The sequence below is a fragment of the Protopterus annectens genome, chromosome 9.part0, assembly GCF_019279795.1.
Source record: "Protopterus annectens isolate FY-2018-M chromosome 9.part0, PAN1.0, whole genome shotgun sequence".
Classification (NCBI taxonomy): domain Eukaryota; kingdom Metazoa; phylum Chordata; order Ceratodontiformes; family Protopteridae; genus Protopterus; species Protopterus annectens.
The window spans coordinates 1,134,355,408-1,134,370,728 of NC_056743.1; the positions used below are offsets into that span (position 1 = coordinate 1,134,355,408).

The 15,321-nt window shown below is 41.2% G+C and overlaps 1 protein-coding gene across 2 annotated transcripts in view; it reads right to left on the reverse strand.

The window, feature by feature from the left end:
* Positions 1-15,321, reverse strand: part of CD5 (CD5 molecule) — a 469,322-nt gene that overhangs the window by 269,050 nt on the left and 184,951 nt on the right. The gene's annotated exons all lie outside the window — the stretch shown is intronic.

Sequence of the window (15,321 nt, forward strand, 5' to 3'; positions counted from 1 at the left end):
ACCTCACCTAAGTGTCATGTTTAATCATACCCTCACCTCAGGTTTTGTGCCCACTGAGTGGCGCACAGCTACAGTTATCCCACTCCACAAGGGGGGATCCACCTTGGATCCCAGAAACTACTGACAAGCCTGATCTGCAAGGCCATGGAACGTACTATCATGGAACTTATAAACAAAGACATTGGCAGCCTTCAAACACTGGACCCCACCCAGTTTGGGTTCATGAAGAGCCAATCTTGTCTCCTGAACCTGATTGACTTCTTTGAATCAGTCTCCAGAGCCGTGGACAAGGGTAAGGCAGTCCACACAGCATATCTGGATCTTGCCAAGGCCTTTGGCACCATCCCCCATTCTGGAATCATAGATAAACTTACTAAGCTGGGCATTAATCCCTATGTCACTCAATGGGTTGCCAGCTGGCTTACTGACAGAACCCACACTGTAAAAGTAGCTGATTCCAAATCCAGCTCCAGACAGGTGACAAGTGGAGTACCTCAGGATTCAGTCCTGGGACCGCTCTTGTTTGGCATCTACTTCTCTGAAGTACAGGCCTACACTAAGGGACTCTGGCTAACAAAGTTCGCAGATGACTGTAAACTGGGAGCCATTATTGAATCCCCAAATGATGTAGATACTCTACAAAAAGGCCTTACAGAAACAGATGCTTGGTGCCAGAGCCATGGGCTTAAGCACAATGCCAATAAATGTATAGTTATCCCCTTTGGGAAAAATCATGTACCCATGAATTAACACACAGGTGGCAGTACACTAAACACCGAAAGTGTGATAAAAGACTTAGGGACACAGGTGGGCAGTGGTCTCACCTTCAATAACCAGATTGCCACAACAGTCAGGAAATCCCTTCTATGTGGCACACCTCATCACTAAGGGCTTTTCATCCAGAAAAACGGAGGTCATTGTCCCTCTGTACTCCTCCCTCATTAGACCCGTTATAGAATACAACACCCCATTTGGTATGTACCTCTCAAGACATCTGCAACAACTAGAAAGGCCACACAAATACCTCACTAAAATAACCACAGGCCTAAAGCAGATGCCCTATGCTGACCACCTTAAAAAACTCCAGCTATACTCTGTTGCATATCGTCTACTCAGAGGCGATCTCTGCTAAACATACAAGGCCATGTCAAACCCAGAGCTGTTGGACATGCTAGACTTAAAGAAATCCCAATCCCTCACAGCCAAACATTCCAGGGATCCAAACCTTGTCATCACAATAAAACATGCTGGAGGGATAGGTTCCTGACCCAGAGACTCCCCAGACTCTGGAATAGACTGCCCATACAAGTCAAGCAGGGTGCCACTTTGACCCTCTTTAAAAGGAACCTTGATGGTTGGTTGGGAGAAAGGAAATTTACCTCGGGGATCACGTCAGTCACCCTGCTAGACAGGGGTCCAGGGAAGTAAATAGTGTGGGAAGAAATAGCCAGGGAATTGTTATGGCTAGGCTTGTATAGGCCCTAGTACCAACCTATGAACCTACAAACCAGTGAACTCTTCAATAACCTGTAGTTTCAGTATATTTTTAATATTTTCTTTCACATTTGATTTCTTGGTATAGCCACTTTGGCCTTAGGTTGACCTTCCTCCTGGGATTGTCACCATATGATACTTAACGGCAGTAGTTCTGTCTGGTAATGCTGAAAATACCTCTCTATTCCCTCCAGGAGAAACTGCTCAACCTTTTAGTTTTAAGGAGTAGAAAGAGATTAGAAAGGGTTTTATTTGCTACCATTGAAAAAATTAAGAATACACATGTCCTGAGCTATGATTTTGTACCCCATATCCACTACACCTGTTTGTATCCCCCTTCAGAGTTTCAGAAGATTTATGTGATATATTTGCTCAAGACATGCCCTTTTTTGCTGCTTAATTTTGGAATTTAACTCACTTATTCACTCAATGATTTCCTAGGGTCCTTGTTACTTAGCAAGGAAGTTGTATTCAGAGTTGGGGACCAGAGACAGAGCATAATTCTCCCTGAAGCTCCCTATTCTGAACATTCTAGTTATAAACTCCCTGCTGACTCACTTAAAAAGATTATACATGTTTTCGCAAAATTAGTTTGTCTGAAGATTTGTATAATACACAATGGCTCTCATAAAAGGTTATACATTTCCTTCACTGTATCAAAAAGTCATCAGGGTCTCCTTCCATTTAATAACTGAAAAGGGCTAAACCCTGGGAAAGCTTAGGGTACCGCTCTGACCAACTATTTACAACACTGATTTCAAGTTTAAACATTTCCACTAAACCATCTCTTTGTAGATATACTGATGTCCTTTGCTGTTACTTCAATTTCCAAGGAATTTACCTTAGCCTCCCCTTTTTCTGAACCGATTCTGTGGTTCTTCACTATTCCTTCCGTTCTTTCTTTCTTTCTTTGATGACCGGGGAAGTCCACTGGGCCAAGAACAGTCCGTTTTCAGTGGAGGCCCAGGGAGAAAAGCTCCACAATAATTGCAAGTTACATTTCACGTTACAAAAAGACATAGTTCATACAGCTAATTAAACAATTACAGATAAGCTCCATGATATTTGCAATTGGTTTGTCACAAAAAGACATAATTCAATGCAGAAATTTCAACATTTACATAAAGTGAATATTTTTGTTATAAGCTCGATTGTAGGTTTAACATTTCAAAATATATAGCTACTAGCCATTAGTAGGTTAGGAAAATATTATGCATGGAGAGGGTAATAGTATATTTGAGACTGGAGAGTATAGTACAATAGATATTAGAGAGAAAATTAGTTTTTAGTAGGGGAGGGATTGCTTTGGGTGGGATGAAGTAATAGTAGAGGTAGTTGGATGAGTCTGTGCAAGGTGGAATGGGGGGGTTACGTTGGAGTGTGGCAAGGGCATTCCCATTTGGAAGAAAGATGAGAGAATAGCTGAGATTTGAAATTTGTATGGTTAGGTAGGTTGTGTAGGTGTGTGGGGAGAGAATACCACTGTTTAGCAAAGGAGTGGGACAGCAATAGATGGCGAGGAGGTTGTGCAGTTTTGTGGATCTGAAGGAGATTTTTGTTTTTTGGATATGAGTGAGCGATTGGGAATGTAAGATTTTAAGGAAGTAGCGAGAGCTGGGCAGTTGGCAGGTTTAAAGATGGGCTTGTGGGCAATGGGGAGTTGTAGGTAACTGAGGTAGTTGGGTAGTTCAAGCCAGTTGAGGGTGAGGAGGGAGTGGCAGTGGTGGGATGAGTTTTTTGAATTGGTTGCAAATTTGGAGATCTTGTGGTAGCAGGATTCAAGTTTGGACCGAAGGCCAAGATGGAGATCGGTGAAAAGAGGGGCACCATGCATAATGGAGGGGAGAAGGAAGGTGGATGCAAGAGTTTGACAGGTAGAGGGATTAGGAAGTGGTTGTGCCTGTAGAGGAAACCTAACTTTTGGTGGGTTTTCTTGATTGTGGCGTGGATGTGGGTGTCAAATTTTAGTTCTTCATCAATAATGATGCCAAGAAGCTTGGTGTTGGGAACAATTTCAAGGAGGGTGTTGTTTTGGGTTTGTATGGTGAATGTAGATTTATCAATGTAGTGTTTGGTAGGGGAAAAAACATTAGTTTGGTTTTATTTGCAATTAGTGCCAGATGGTTAGACTGCATCCAGGTTTCTGTTTTGGAGAAGGCTAGTTGGGTTTTTGCTAGGAGCTTGGTAGGGGAGAAGGCTGAGCAGATGATTGCTGAGTCATCTGCATATTCGATGATAGATGTGTCTGGGATGGATTAGTGAAAGTTGTTAATGAATAGGTTGAAGAAAAGAGGGCCAAGAACAGAACCTTGTGGGACATCTGTGGGTGTGGGAAGGAAGGGGGAGGTTGAAGTTTTCCATTGGACAGCTTGTTGGCAGTTGGACAAGTAGCTGGAAAACCAGGCAGTGGTGGGAGAGAAGTGTAAGGTGAATAGTTGGGATATAAGTAGGGTGTGTGAGATGGTGTCAAAGGCCTTTGACAGATCTAGGAATAGTGTGGATATGAACTTGCCTGAGTCATGTTCGAGGTTTATGGTTTCAAGAAAGGAAAGAAGGGCAGTCATGGTGCTGTTGTCAGGGCGGAAGACATGCTGGGTAGGGGAGAGGAGATTGTTTAGTGTTAGGTGTGCCAAGAGTTGTGCTTGTATTGTTTTCTCTTGAATTTTAGAAAGAGGGGAAAGGATGGCAGTAGGCCTGAAGTTGGTGGTATCAGTATTTTTACCACCTTTGTGGAGGGGGATGATGTAAGCATGCCACCATATAGAAGGGACGTATGATTCTTGTATGGATCTATTTATAAGTATAGAGATGGGATAGGCAATGCTGTCTGCAGATTGCTTGAGGAAGGTGGGCGGAAGGTTGTCAGGTGCATTGCGACAGGGTTTGAGTTTGAGGAGAAGTCTTTTTATAGTGCTTGTGAGGATGGGCTTGAGGCAGAAGGATGTGGAGGAAGGTTGATGATTGGGCTGGTGGTGAAGGAGGCGGGTGGAAAGGAGGCTGATAGTTTAGCTATGCAGTCTATGAAGAATGAGTTGAACTGGTTGGCTGTTTCAAGGTTGGAGAGGTTGGGGTCTGGGCAGGGGTTTTCTTTGTTGCCAGGATGCAGCATGGATGAGATGGAGTCCCAGAAATTGTTGGGATTTGTTGAGTGCAAGGACTGGAGTTTGGAGTAGTGGGCTTTGTGGTCTTTAATTATTGTTTTTTTTTTTTGTGGAGTTTCATAGTTGCTTATACTCTATGAGAGTGTTAGGGTTTTTATGTTTTTGATATTGTTTCCATTTTTTGTCACTTTGGTGCAAGACAAGTTTAGTATCTTTTGATAACCATGGGCAGGGATTGGTTTTGATGTGTTTAGTTCGAGAGGGGGCTTGCTGATTGAGAGGAGTTAGGAATGAGTGATTAAAATAGGAAATGGCATCATCTAGAGGAAGGGTTTTTAGAGGGGACCAGTCAGTATGCTTTAACCATTTGGAGAATGTTAGAGGGTTGAAAGAGGAGAGACTGCGGGTTTGGATGTAGTGGTGTTGTTTATGTAGTGGAGATGGGAGATGGGCGGTGAAGGCTGGTAGGTGATCACTGAGAGGATCAGGTAATGTTCTGGCTTTGAGGATAAGGTTTGGGTTAGTTGCTAAGATCCAGTCAATGATGGTACCAGAGGTACCATTTTTATTTGGTTTAGTTGGAGATTGTATTAGTTGGGAGAAGTTGTACAAGTTGATTATGTGGGATGGGGCTTCAGAGTTAATAGTATTCCAGTTGATGCTGGTATCACCAAGTATATAGGTTTCATTTTCTGTATTGGAGGAGAACCAGGACAGGATGTTTTCATGAGTTTTGATATTATCACCAGGGGGAATATAAAGGGCAGCAATACATATGGATTTGTGGTTGTTTATTTTTAATAAACCTATTATAATTTCAGCATTGGCAAATGTTGGTATTTTATTAGAGTAAGAAGTTATGGTATGGGAGGTGGGGTAGATTATTGCTACTCCACTTCCATTTTTTGTGGGCTCTGTCATTGCAAATGATTTGGAAACCTGGTGGTAGGATTTCATTATCTTGTATATAGGTTTTCAGCCAGGTTTCAGAAATGGCGATAATGTTGGGGTGGTTATGGGAGAGCCAGGCATGGAGGTTAGGGATTTTGTTTTTTAGGCTTTGTGCATTAAGTGTTGTAAGGCGAATGGACTTTGAGTTTGGCGGTTGAGTGGAGGGTTTGGTGAGACTGATGTTAGAGATGGGTCCAATGTTGGGGTGGATGTCGCCGGCTAGTGAGAGAGAGATGTGGTGGAGTAGAAGAGTGAGGCAGTGTGTTGGGCAAGGGTATCTTGGGTTGTGTGAGAGTAGTGATTTTCTGGTACCACATTTAAGAGGGGAAAACAGGGGGGTTTGGGTTGGGAGCAGTTTTGTTTGAAGAAATAGACTGGGTTAGAGGTAAAGAGTTCATGTGAGATGGATGAGTAGGATGGGAAGTGAGATTGATGGTAGGATGTAGTGGAGTGTGTGTAAGAGTTATAATAAGGGTTGGGAAAAGTGTGAGATAGGTAAGAGGAGAGAGAGAGATTAGTAGGGCAAATGGGATTATAGTTAGAGATGTTAAGTAGAGCATTGTAGGAGAGGTAGATGTTTGGGGTGATGTAGATCTACAGGTGGGTGGGGTTTGGCTTAGATGTGTTGTGATTGGAGAGGTGTTGGGTGGCGAGGAGTCAGGGAATGTATAAAAGTACAGGTAGTGGGGCAGAGTAGGGGAGCGGAGTGAGCCCAAAGGGCCAACGGAGTGAGTTACACCTTCCGGGAGGAGCAGCAGTCACCAAACAGAACACAATCAGTGAGAAGGTTAGCAACTACAGAAATAGGTCAGCCTATCGTTTTGGTTTGAATATTACCTTTCTGTTTGTTTTTGTTATTTATGCACCAATGGGGAGCTGCAGTTCACTGAGAAGTAGGAAAATAATGCAGTTATGTCAGGGGTTTTAGAAAGGGATGTGCAGTAAGTGCACACTACTGAGGGATGCCCGTGGGACAGACAGAAACAGAGTGTAGTCAGGCAGAGGTTTTTAGGATTTAAAGATGGCACCGCAGCTCAGTGGAGGAATAAGTAATCTCTACCTTGTTTCAGAAGACTTCTTTTACTATTCAGCTTTCTTGAAGTCCTCATTTCCTCTGTATTTCTTCCTTATTGTCTACATTTAACAAATTCTGTGACCCTGCCTTGAGTGTGGTAGATTTACTTTCTTCTCCAGACAATTATCACCCTCTTCCCTACCGGACATACTTATGTAACATGCACACCAACTTTTACTTTCTGGAGACTTTTACCCATTACCATGTTTTGACATTAACCTTCCATATAATCTCCAGGACTTAACATTCTCTTGTCTACCTTTGCTTTCAGACTGGGCAAGATATATTTACCCTGTGGGCAGTTACATTGAGTTGACTTAGACTGCAATTTGGGGATTGTAAAAGACTGAATGCCATCTCTTTTCCTCATGTATGCATATGAACTGTACTGTCTTTATCAAGCAGGCCTTCTGTGTATAAATGTGCTGAGCATTTGCCAAGTAATCTTAGTCCCAGAGCCAAACAAACCTTGCAGTTCCTGATGTTCTACCTTAATTATACATTTAATTAATTCTATGATGGTGAAATAACAGGAGGCTAATTCAGTCAGGTGGACTGTAACTTAGTCCCCCTCCATAACCTCTTCATCGTCACCCTCCTTCCTGGAGGTCAGAATGGGATATGTTGGTTTAGTGCCCTCTTCACAATACTTTGCAATGTGTTTCCTCTTATCACACTTAAAGCAGACTATGTAATATGTAGTATTTTTCCCTCTGTGTACTGCTTTACTATTAATTTCATGAGATATTTCTGTATACAGATTTTTGTAACATAACATTTTCTCAGCTAGGGTTACAATGTTGTAAGCATCTTGAGAGCCTCATGGCACACACACTTCTTAATCTCAGCAGGTAAAGCTCATTTGAAATGACCAAGCAATAAGATATCCACCTTAGCTTCTCTATTATTTACCCATTTGGACTCTGGACAAAACTAAATAATTTTCTGATTCCGTTCCCCAACTGTCTTTCTTCTGAAAAAATACATTCATGAAACTGAAGGGCCATTGTTTCCAAGGTGACTCTTGCCCTTGCCATTGGGGTTTTGTTTACCTTTTCAAAGTCACTACAGTCTGAGGTAGGAATAATATCCATGTAACCATGGAAGAGCTTCCCCCATAAGGTGCATTGTTTGGATTCTTGCCAAGGTAGTATAGTCCAAGCCTTCCTGGGTAGCTATTCCTTCAAAGGTGACGACACAGGTTTCAAAATCCTCTAAGCTGCCGAGTGATTTAATCTGGAGCATAGATCATGATTATGACATGGATTTAGTTACTAGGACTGTCCCTCAGTGGCTGTAGCAATCATCTAAAGAAACTATTCAGCTGTAGTCATTGTAGCCCTCAAGAGAGTTACACATCTGGACAACCCTTTGGTGATTGATTACTTCACTTATACTCTCTCTCTCTCTCAACTTGCTTGAGGGGGAAAACTTTCTGGCAGTGTCAGGTTGAATCAACAATTAGTAGAACTGCCTGCATTCTTCACCAGATACAACATTTTGCTTAATAAACACTTTCAGTTTCTCCCAAAAACATGGCATATTGGCAGAACATAACACAGGCTTAACTTTTTGCCAGGAGTATAAGTAGTGAAGAAGGGCAATATTAAATAAACTTGCAATGAAATAAAAAGTTCATTGCATTTGCTATGTTTGCAGACATAATTTAAATCTGTGCACAACACTATTCACACAGGTTAGCAGTCTCTCCCTAGGTTGCATATTTATGCATGAGTCCATAGTACAAAATTCTTTGACACAGTACAGTCTCACACCCCTTACTGTAATCCACCAACAATGGTTCTGACTAAAAGTTCAAATTACTCCAACACAAGGTACAAACATCTTTTACCAACTTAGCTGTAGTGAAACAGAAAGTTACTGAAGTCCTTCCAATACAACAGAAGAAACTTCAAAACTTTCTGCGAGCAGAAATCTCCTTAATAATTATGAACATTAAACTGGACTCCCACCTCAGATCTGATTTCCCTGGCCTTAGATTGTCAGTCTTTTAACTTCCACAGATTAATTTCACAGACATCTCTGGATTTCAAAGCTTTCTACCATCTCGAATCTTGCTTCCCCTTAAATATGGGAAGATAACCACCCAGATACATTCTCACCTGGAAACTCAGTCATGTTGGCTTAAATGACTAGGCCTCAGTATTATGCTTTGTTATGTCTACTTCCATACTGGTCTTCCCAAAATCTGTTATACCATTGAAATATTCATTGTTTGGCCCCACAGTGAGTCATGGCACCAAAACTGTACCACTACTGTCTGGCTTGTACCTGCTGGGCGATTACCTGCTGGAGCCACGATGCTGTGTTACAGCATCTTATGAAAGTTGAGAGACTTCGAAGACTATTAACCCAGGAAATCATTGGACTTAGGTCTCTCAACTACCCAGATAGATCATCTGCCCTCTCCTTGTCTTCAGTCTCCCTCAGACACCTTTGGGGAAACCTATGCTTATCCTTTCATACTGTGAAGGACTCTGTCCTATTTGAGTTCCTTTTCCTTATTAAAATCAGTCGTGCCAGATATACCTGCACCAAGGATTTTCATTTCCATCAGTAAGTAGGAGTTGACATCAGAACAGGTTCCTAATACATTGCATTCTCCACTTTTGAAACAATCTTCCCTTCCATGTCAAATAAAGTAGTGCCCTAGCTAGCTGCTTTCAAAGTAAATGTTAATGATAGGATGCAGTTTCATAAATTCATCCACAGAATAGCCTCTGCAGCCTACCTTAAAAACTCAACAAGCACAGCTGAAGCATAACAGTCCCAAAGGTAGGATACACTGTCTTATTTGGCTGGGGATTTATGTGGTCTTCATGGCTACTTGCCTGATATCTCATTGAGAAGTTATGCACTTATAAACAAAAACACCATAATTAAAAGGCTAAGGAGAATGGTAGATGACAATTTAAACTTTGACTAGTGTGCAGCTACAAAAAACCTATTCTGTAGCCTATCTAATTCTGAAGGGTCTGTCTAGCCACACCAGGGACGTGGTTGTGATTATGTTCATAGGTTCATTGGTGTGTACTAGGCTAATGGGCCTGGAGCCTATGTAAACCTAGCCCAAGAAGATTCCCTGGCATCATGCCACCCAAAGTTAGTTCCCAGTGCCCCTGTCAAGCAAGGCCACTGAAGTGATCCCCGGGGTGAACTTTCTATTGCTCACCCACTCGTCAAGATTTGTCTTAAAGAGGGCCAATGAAGTGCTCTGCTTGATGTGAATAGGACGTTTGTTCCAGAGTATGGGAAGTCTGTGGGTTAGGAACCTGTGCTTCCAGCACGTTCTGTTTATTGTGGTAATGAGGTTAAGGTCCCTGGAGCATGTGGCATGGAGGGATTAGGATTTCTTTAGGTGTAGCATATCTAACAGCTCTGGGTCAGGCATGGGTTTGTAGGTCAAGCGCAGATCGCCTCTAAGTAGGCAATAAGAGACAGAGTATAGCTGGAGTATTTTGAGCCTGTTCATATAGGGCATGTATCTAAGGCCAAAGATCTTCTTAGTGAGGTATTTTTGTGTCCTTTCCAGTTGTTGTAGGTGTCTAGTGAGGTACATACCAAATGGGGTGTTGTATTTTATAATAGGTCTAATGAGGGATGAGTAGAGATGGATTATGACCTCTTTCTTCCTGGATGAGAAACCTTTTGTAATGAGATGTGCCACATAGAAGGACTTTCTGACTACAGTGGCAATGTGGTTATCAAAGGAGAGGTTGCTGTCAACCTGTGTCCCCAGGTCTCTTATCACACCTTCAGTATTTAGTGAACTACCGCCTATGTGGTAGTTCATGGGCACCAAATTTTTCCCAAAGGGAATGACAATCCACATTTTGGCATTGAGCTTAAGGCCATGCATCTGGCACCAGTCATTGCTGTCAGTGAGGCCTTTTTCTAGAATGTCTACATCAGTTGGAGAATCAATAACGACTCCCAGTTTGCAATCATCTGCGAATGTGGTCAGCCGGAGTCCCTTTGTGTTGGCTTGAACTTCAGAGAAGTAGATAACAAACAGGAGAAGACCTAGGACCGATCCTTGTGGGACACCACTTGTAACTGGTCGGTAGTCAGATTTGGAGTCCGCTACTTTCACAGTGTGGGTTCTATCAGTGTGCCAGTTGGCAACCCATCTTATTACATCGGGGTTTATGCCTAGTTTAGTGAGTCTATCTGTGATTCCTGAGTGAGGGATGGTGTTGAAGGCCTTGGCAAGATCTAGGTAGGCTGTGTGAACTACCTTGCCCTCATCCACAGCTCTGGTGACAGACTCGAAGAAGTCTATCAGGTTGAGCAGGCATGATCTACCTTTCACAAACACACACTGCATAGGATCCAGAGTTTGGAGATTCCCTATGTCCTTATTTATAAGGTCCATAATGATGCACTCTATAGCCTTACATATCAGACTCGTCAGGCTAATGGGGTGGTAGTTCCCAGGGTCTGTAGTCGCTCCCCCATTGTGGAGTGGGATGACCATAGCAGTGTACCATTCAGTAGGAACAAAGCCTAAAATGAGACTGTGATTGAACAGGGTACTCAGGTGTACTCAGGGGTAATCACTTTGTAATTCATGTAGAACACAGACAGGGATATTATCAGGTCCTATGGAAGCTGTATTCTTGGCTTTGGACAGTGCGAATTTTACCTGTGTAGTCATGATAATAGGAACTTAGCATTCTTCAGGTATTGTGATAGGCCTTTTAGGGGGTGAAAAGGGGGTAAGGTTGGCAATATCAGTTGGTTCTGTATATGTATTGCCAATGTGCTGTAACTCAGAGCAGATCTGAGTATTGACATGTAGATTCTTGACATAACTATAGAATGCCTTGTGGTTGTCTTTAGAATCTGCAGCAATTTTGTTTTCATAGCTAGCTTTAGAGGATTTGATAATGGATCTCAATTTTTTGCTGAGGCTAACAAAGGAGTTTTTCCAGTCTTGGGACTTCACCCTTTTCTGCGACGGTTTTTTCCTTTTGTTGTAGAATTTGTTTATGGTGGGGGACCACCAGATTGGCTTCCTTTTTTAGGAGGAGAGCGTCTTGCTTCTGTTTGGTATGGCCCGTTCCATGCAATTGTGTATGTGCTCACACAGTGCATTGGTGTATGATTCAGCAGTCATGCACCTATTTTCTATTTGCACGGGTGTCGTAAAGTTAACCACCTCTGTTTTTAGAAGCCCAACATTGGCTTTGGGGAAGTTTTTTACGTGGTTTCCTTTGGGTGGTGAGGGTGGGATGTGGATATCCATGGTGATTAGCTTGTCGTCAGATCTGACCAGGGAGGAGTTGATTACTGGTGCAGAGTAATGATCACCCATGTTAGTAATGATCAGATCAAGGATGTTTCTACCCCTGTTGGGGGTAAGAATGAGTTGCTCCAGGGCATTGGAATTAATGAATTCCAGTTATCAGACCAATTATTGAATATACTCTGCACTATGCAGTTTTCAAAGTAGCCAAAAGAAACAATTTGATAATATACCATTTTTTTCGCAGAAAAAGTAGAGGAAAGCCTGAACAATTTTGAAAGGCTGCAGGAATTGTCATTATGTTCCATTTCCTAGAGAGTAGTTAGACAGGATCTCTACCTAGCCTATGGGACAATGTCTACCCTAGCTATGATTAACATTCTATGCTTAAACCACTACTCATAGAGATAACCGATAGGGATGCTAATACTGAGTATATATAATCGACATGAAAATGCCAATAGCAGACTCTGCATACTCACAGACACTACTTTGAAGCATTCAAACAAAAATACATGTTTTTTACAGGTTGCAACCCCCAGCACCTCCCATGAGGTCCATATGAGGTGCTGTGCCTCCACACTGCCTGCTATATATATATATATATATATATATATATATATATATATATATATATATATGGGTCTACTTCAGAACAACGAAACCTCACAACACTGAAAACCAAAACCTTGAGAACAAAACAACGAAACCCCACAACACCGAAAACCACGGAAGTATAACACGCACAAAAAACATACACAAATAAATACACAACTGCTCCAAACTACTAACTACACCACCCTACACTACAAATAGGCAGGAGCGCAAGCCCCTGCACCCCACATCCCCTACTTTAATATTCTAACTCCAAGATCGCACAAACAGACACACAAGGCAAACTCACACCAACACACTGCAGTCCCCCCCCCCACACACACACCACAGTCACAACACACACTTACACACAGCACTACCTCTCACAAATACACTTACACATGCATACTCACCCACAGTGGAACACCAAAAGCGCTAAATCAAAATCCCGTAACACCGGGGTTTTGAATTTCTCGCTTTTCGGTGTTCTGCAGTTTTGTTATTTTGGTCTCCTTCAAAACACTTTCGATGTTCTGGTCTTTCAGTGTTTTGAAGGAGACCCATATATATATATATATATATATATATATATATATATATATATATATATATATATATATATATGCATAGATATACATATATATTCTTCTAGATCACACAATAATGATGAAAAGGTATATTAGCCAACCCGTAATTACTACAACCTCATTTAATTGTTGACTGTATAATTTGTCCACCAAAGACAGCATTCACATCCAAAACTAATGTTATTGCATGGGCAATTCCCCTCTTTATCCCCATATGCCCTTCTAACCCTATATATCCTTGCTTAGGTTGCACAACAGCTGGAAAAGAGCATATTACATTCCCTGCTATGAGTGTTTTTGTCTGTTTTAAATATTTTTGTTAGTGTTCTGATTGTTTATATTGTGAACATTAGATCAATTTCAGTGCACATGAATAGGTGTGTGTGTGTGTGTGTGTGTGTGTGTGTGTGTGTGTGTGTGTGTGTATGTGTGTGTGTGTGTGTGTGTGTGTGCGTGTGTGTGTGTGCGTGTGTGTGTGCGTGTGCATGTGTGTGTGTGTACACACACACACACATTTATATATATATATATATATATATATATATATACATATATATATATATATATATATATATATATATATATATATATATATATATATATATATATATATATATATATATATAAAAATAAGTATATAGATATTTGTGTGGGTAGAAAATATAATTTTGTGGTTACAGTCTTATTGAACCCTGCTCCATTACCAAGAATACATAAATAACGATGTATGGGTATGTTCTTCCCCATTTGTGAGAATGTTTCTAAATAAATGTGTGTACATTAAAATCAGAGCTTGAAACTATACTGTGTAGCGTCTATAACCACTGGCAGAATGAGGGCAGAATACCTTTTCTCTGTTAGGTCTATGTTAGTATGTTCAGAAGGTCCAATGCAGTATTTTGTCTCACCTACCCCAGAATCATTTTCAGTGAATGGAGAATAACAGCAAAAGTATTATGTGATCAGGCTCAGAAATATTATATGAAGGCTTAAAGAGTCTTCCTTATATAACAAGTTGCTAAATAAGTAGATGTTCAATTCCCTGAAATTTTTGAGGTAAACATAAAGAGGACTACAGGGGAAAGACTTGTTCAGACAAAATGGCACACAACAGTAAGTCATTAAGCACTGAAACTGCCTGGAGTGAGTAAACTGAGGCTTATAAAAGGAAACTACTTCACAGAAGATGGGGTTGATTCTTAATGCATCCCTCCTAAGGAGATCAAGAGACCAAGAACTATAAATTGTTTAATAAAATAACTATTGAGTAAATCAGAACAAATGGTATCTGAAGTATGATGGTGGATAAAAACCATGACTGGTTTGTGGGCTGAGCAAAGCTATCCATATCTCTTTTCTGTGTTTCTAAATCAGACACTGGGTTGGTTTTATTAAAAGTAGGATAATGCTGCACTTTTGTCTTATTTTAAAAACAATAATTTTTTTAGATCCCATGGTTCCATTGACTAGCTTTTGACCTACTGCCTTTCAAGAAGCTTGAGTGCTGTAACTCCACACTGATAGTTTCTACTATCTGTAAGTGTATCAGAATTAATTTTGAAGATACAAGCTCCATGACATACAGGGACAAAGCCCTAACTGCAGTCCAGATGACATAGGATTGGCTAGTTCCCAGTGCAAGTGTAACCAGTAAGAGATGATTGAGAGTAAGTGATTGACTAACAGCACGCCTGTTGTAGGAGAGGGTGACACTAAACTCATTGCACTTCTGGTACATATTATTGAAAAAGCTGCACTGCATGTAGTGTATAGGTTGGGAATATGCGCTTGGCTTTGCTGACCAGTGTTTGTATGGTCATCACATGCATGAGGGATGGCACAAGAGCATTCACATGTATAAGCACACATGTCAACTATAGAGAACGGGGTATGGCCAGAAAAAAAAAATCATTAGTCCGTGATGGCTCCTGGTTGACATCTTCCCAACAAGTGGCTGTTCTGATTGGCATAATCACAGTCGGGGGGGCTTGATGGTTGGCAGTCAGAAGGGGGTGAAGGAGATCAAAAACATTATTAAATTAATTGCTCTGAATGTAAGGGAAAGGAATTCCATAATGTATTTCTAATTTTTTTCTGTTACTGAGTTTCCAGGTCCAGTGTTAACTCACCAGCAGTTAATTCCATGACTAGACTATAAAGAAGAACCAGACCGTGCACTGTTTTATAGATAAGGCAGAGGTTATTTGTGTGTAATCTATACATAACAGAACACAATGAACTTTCCCAAAG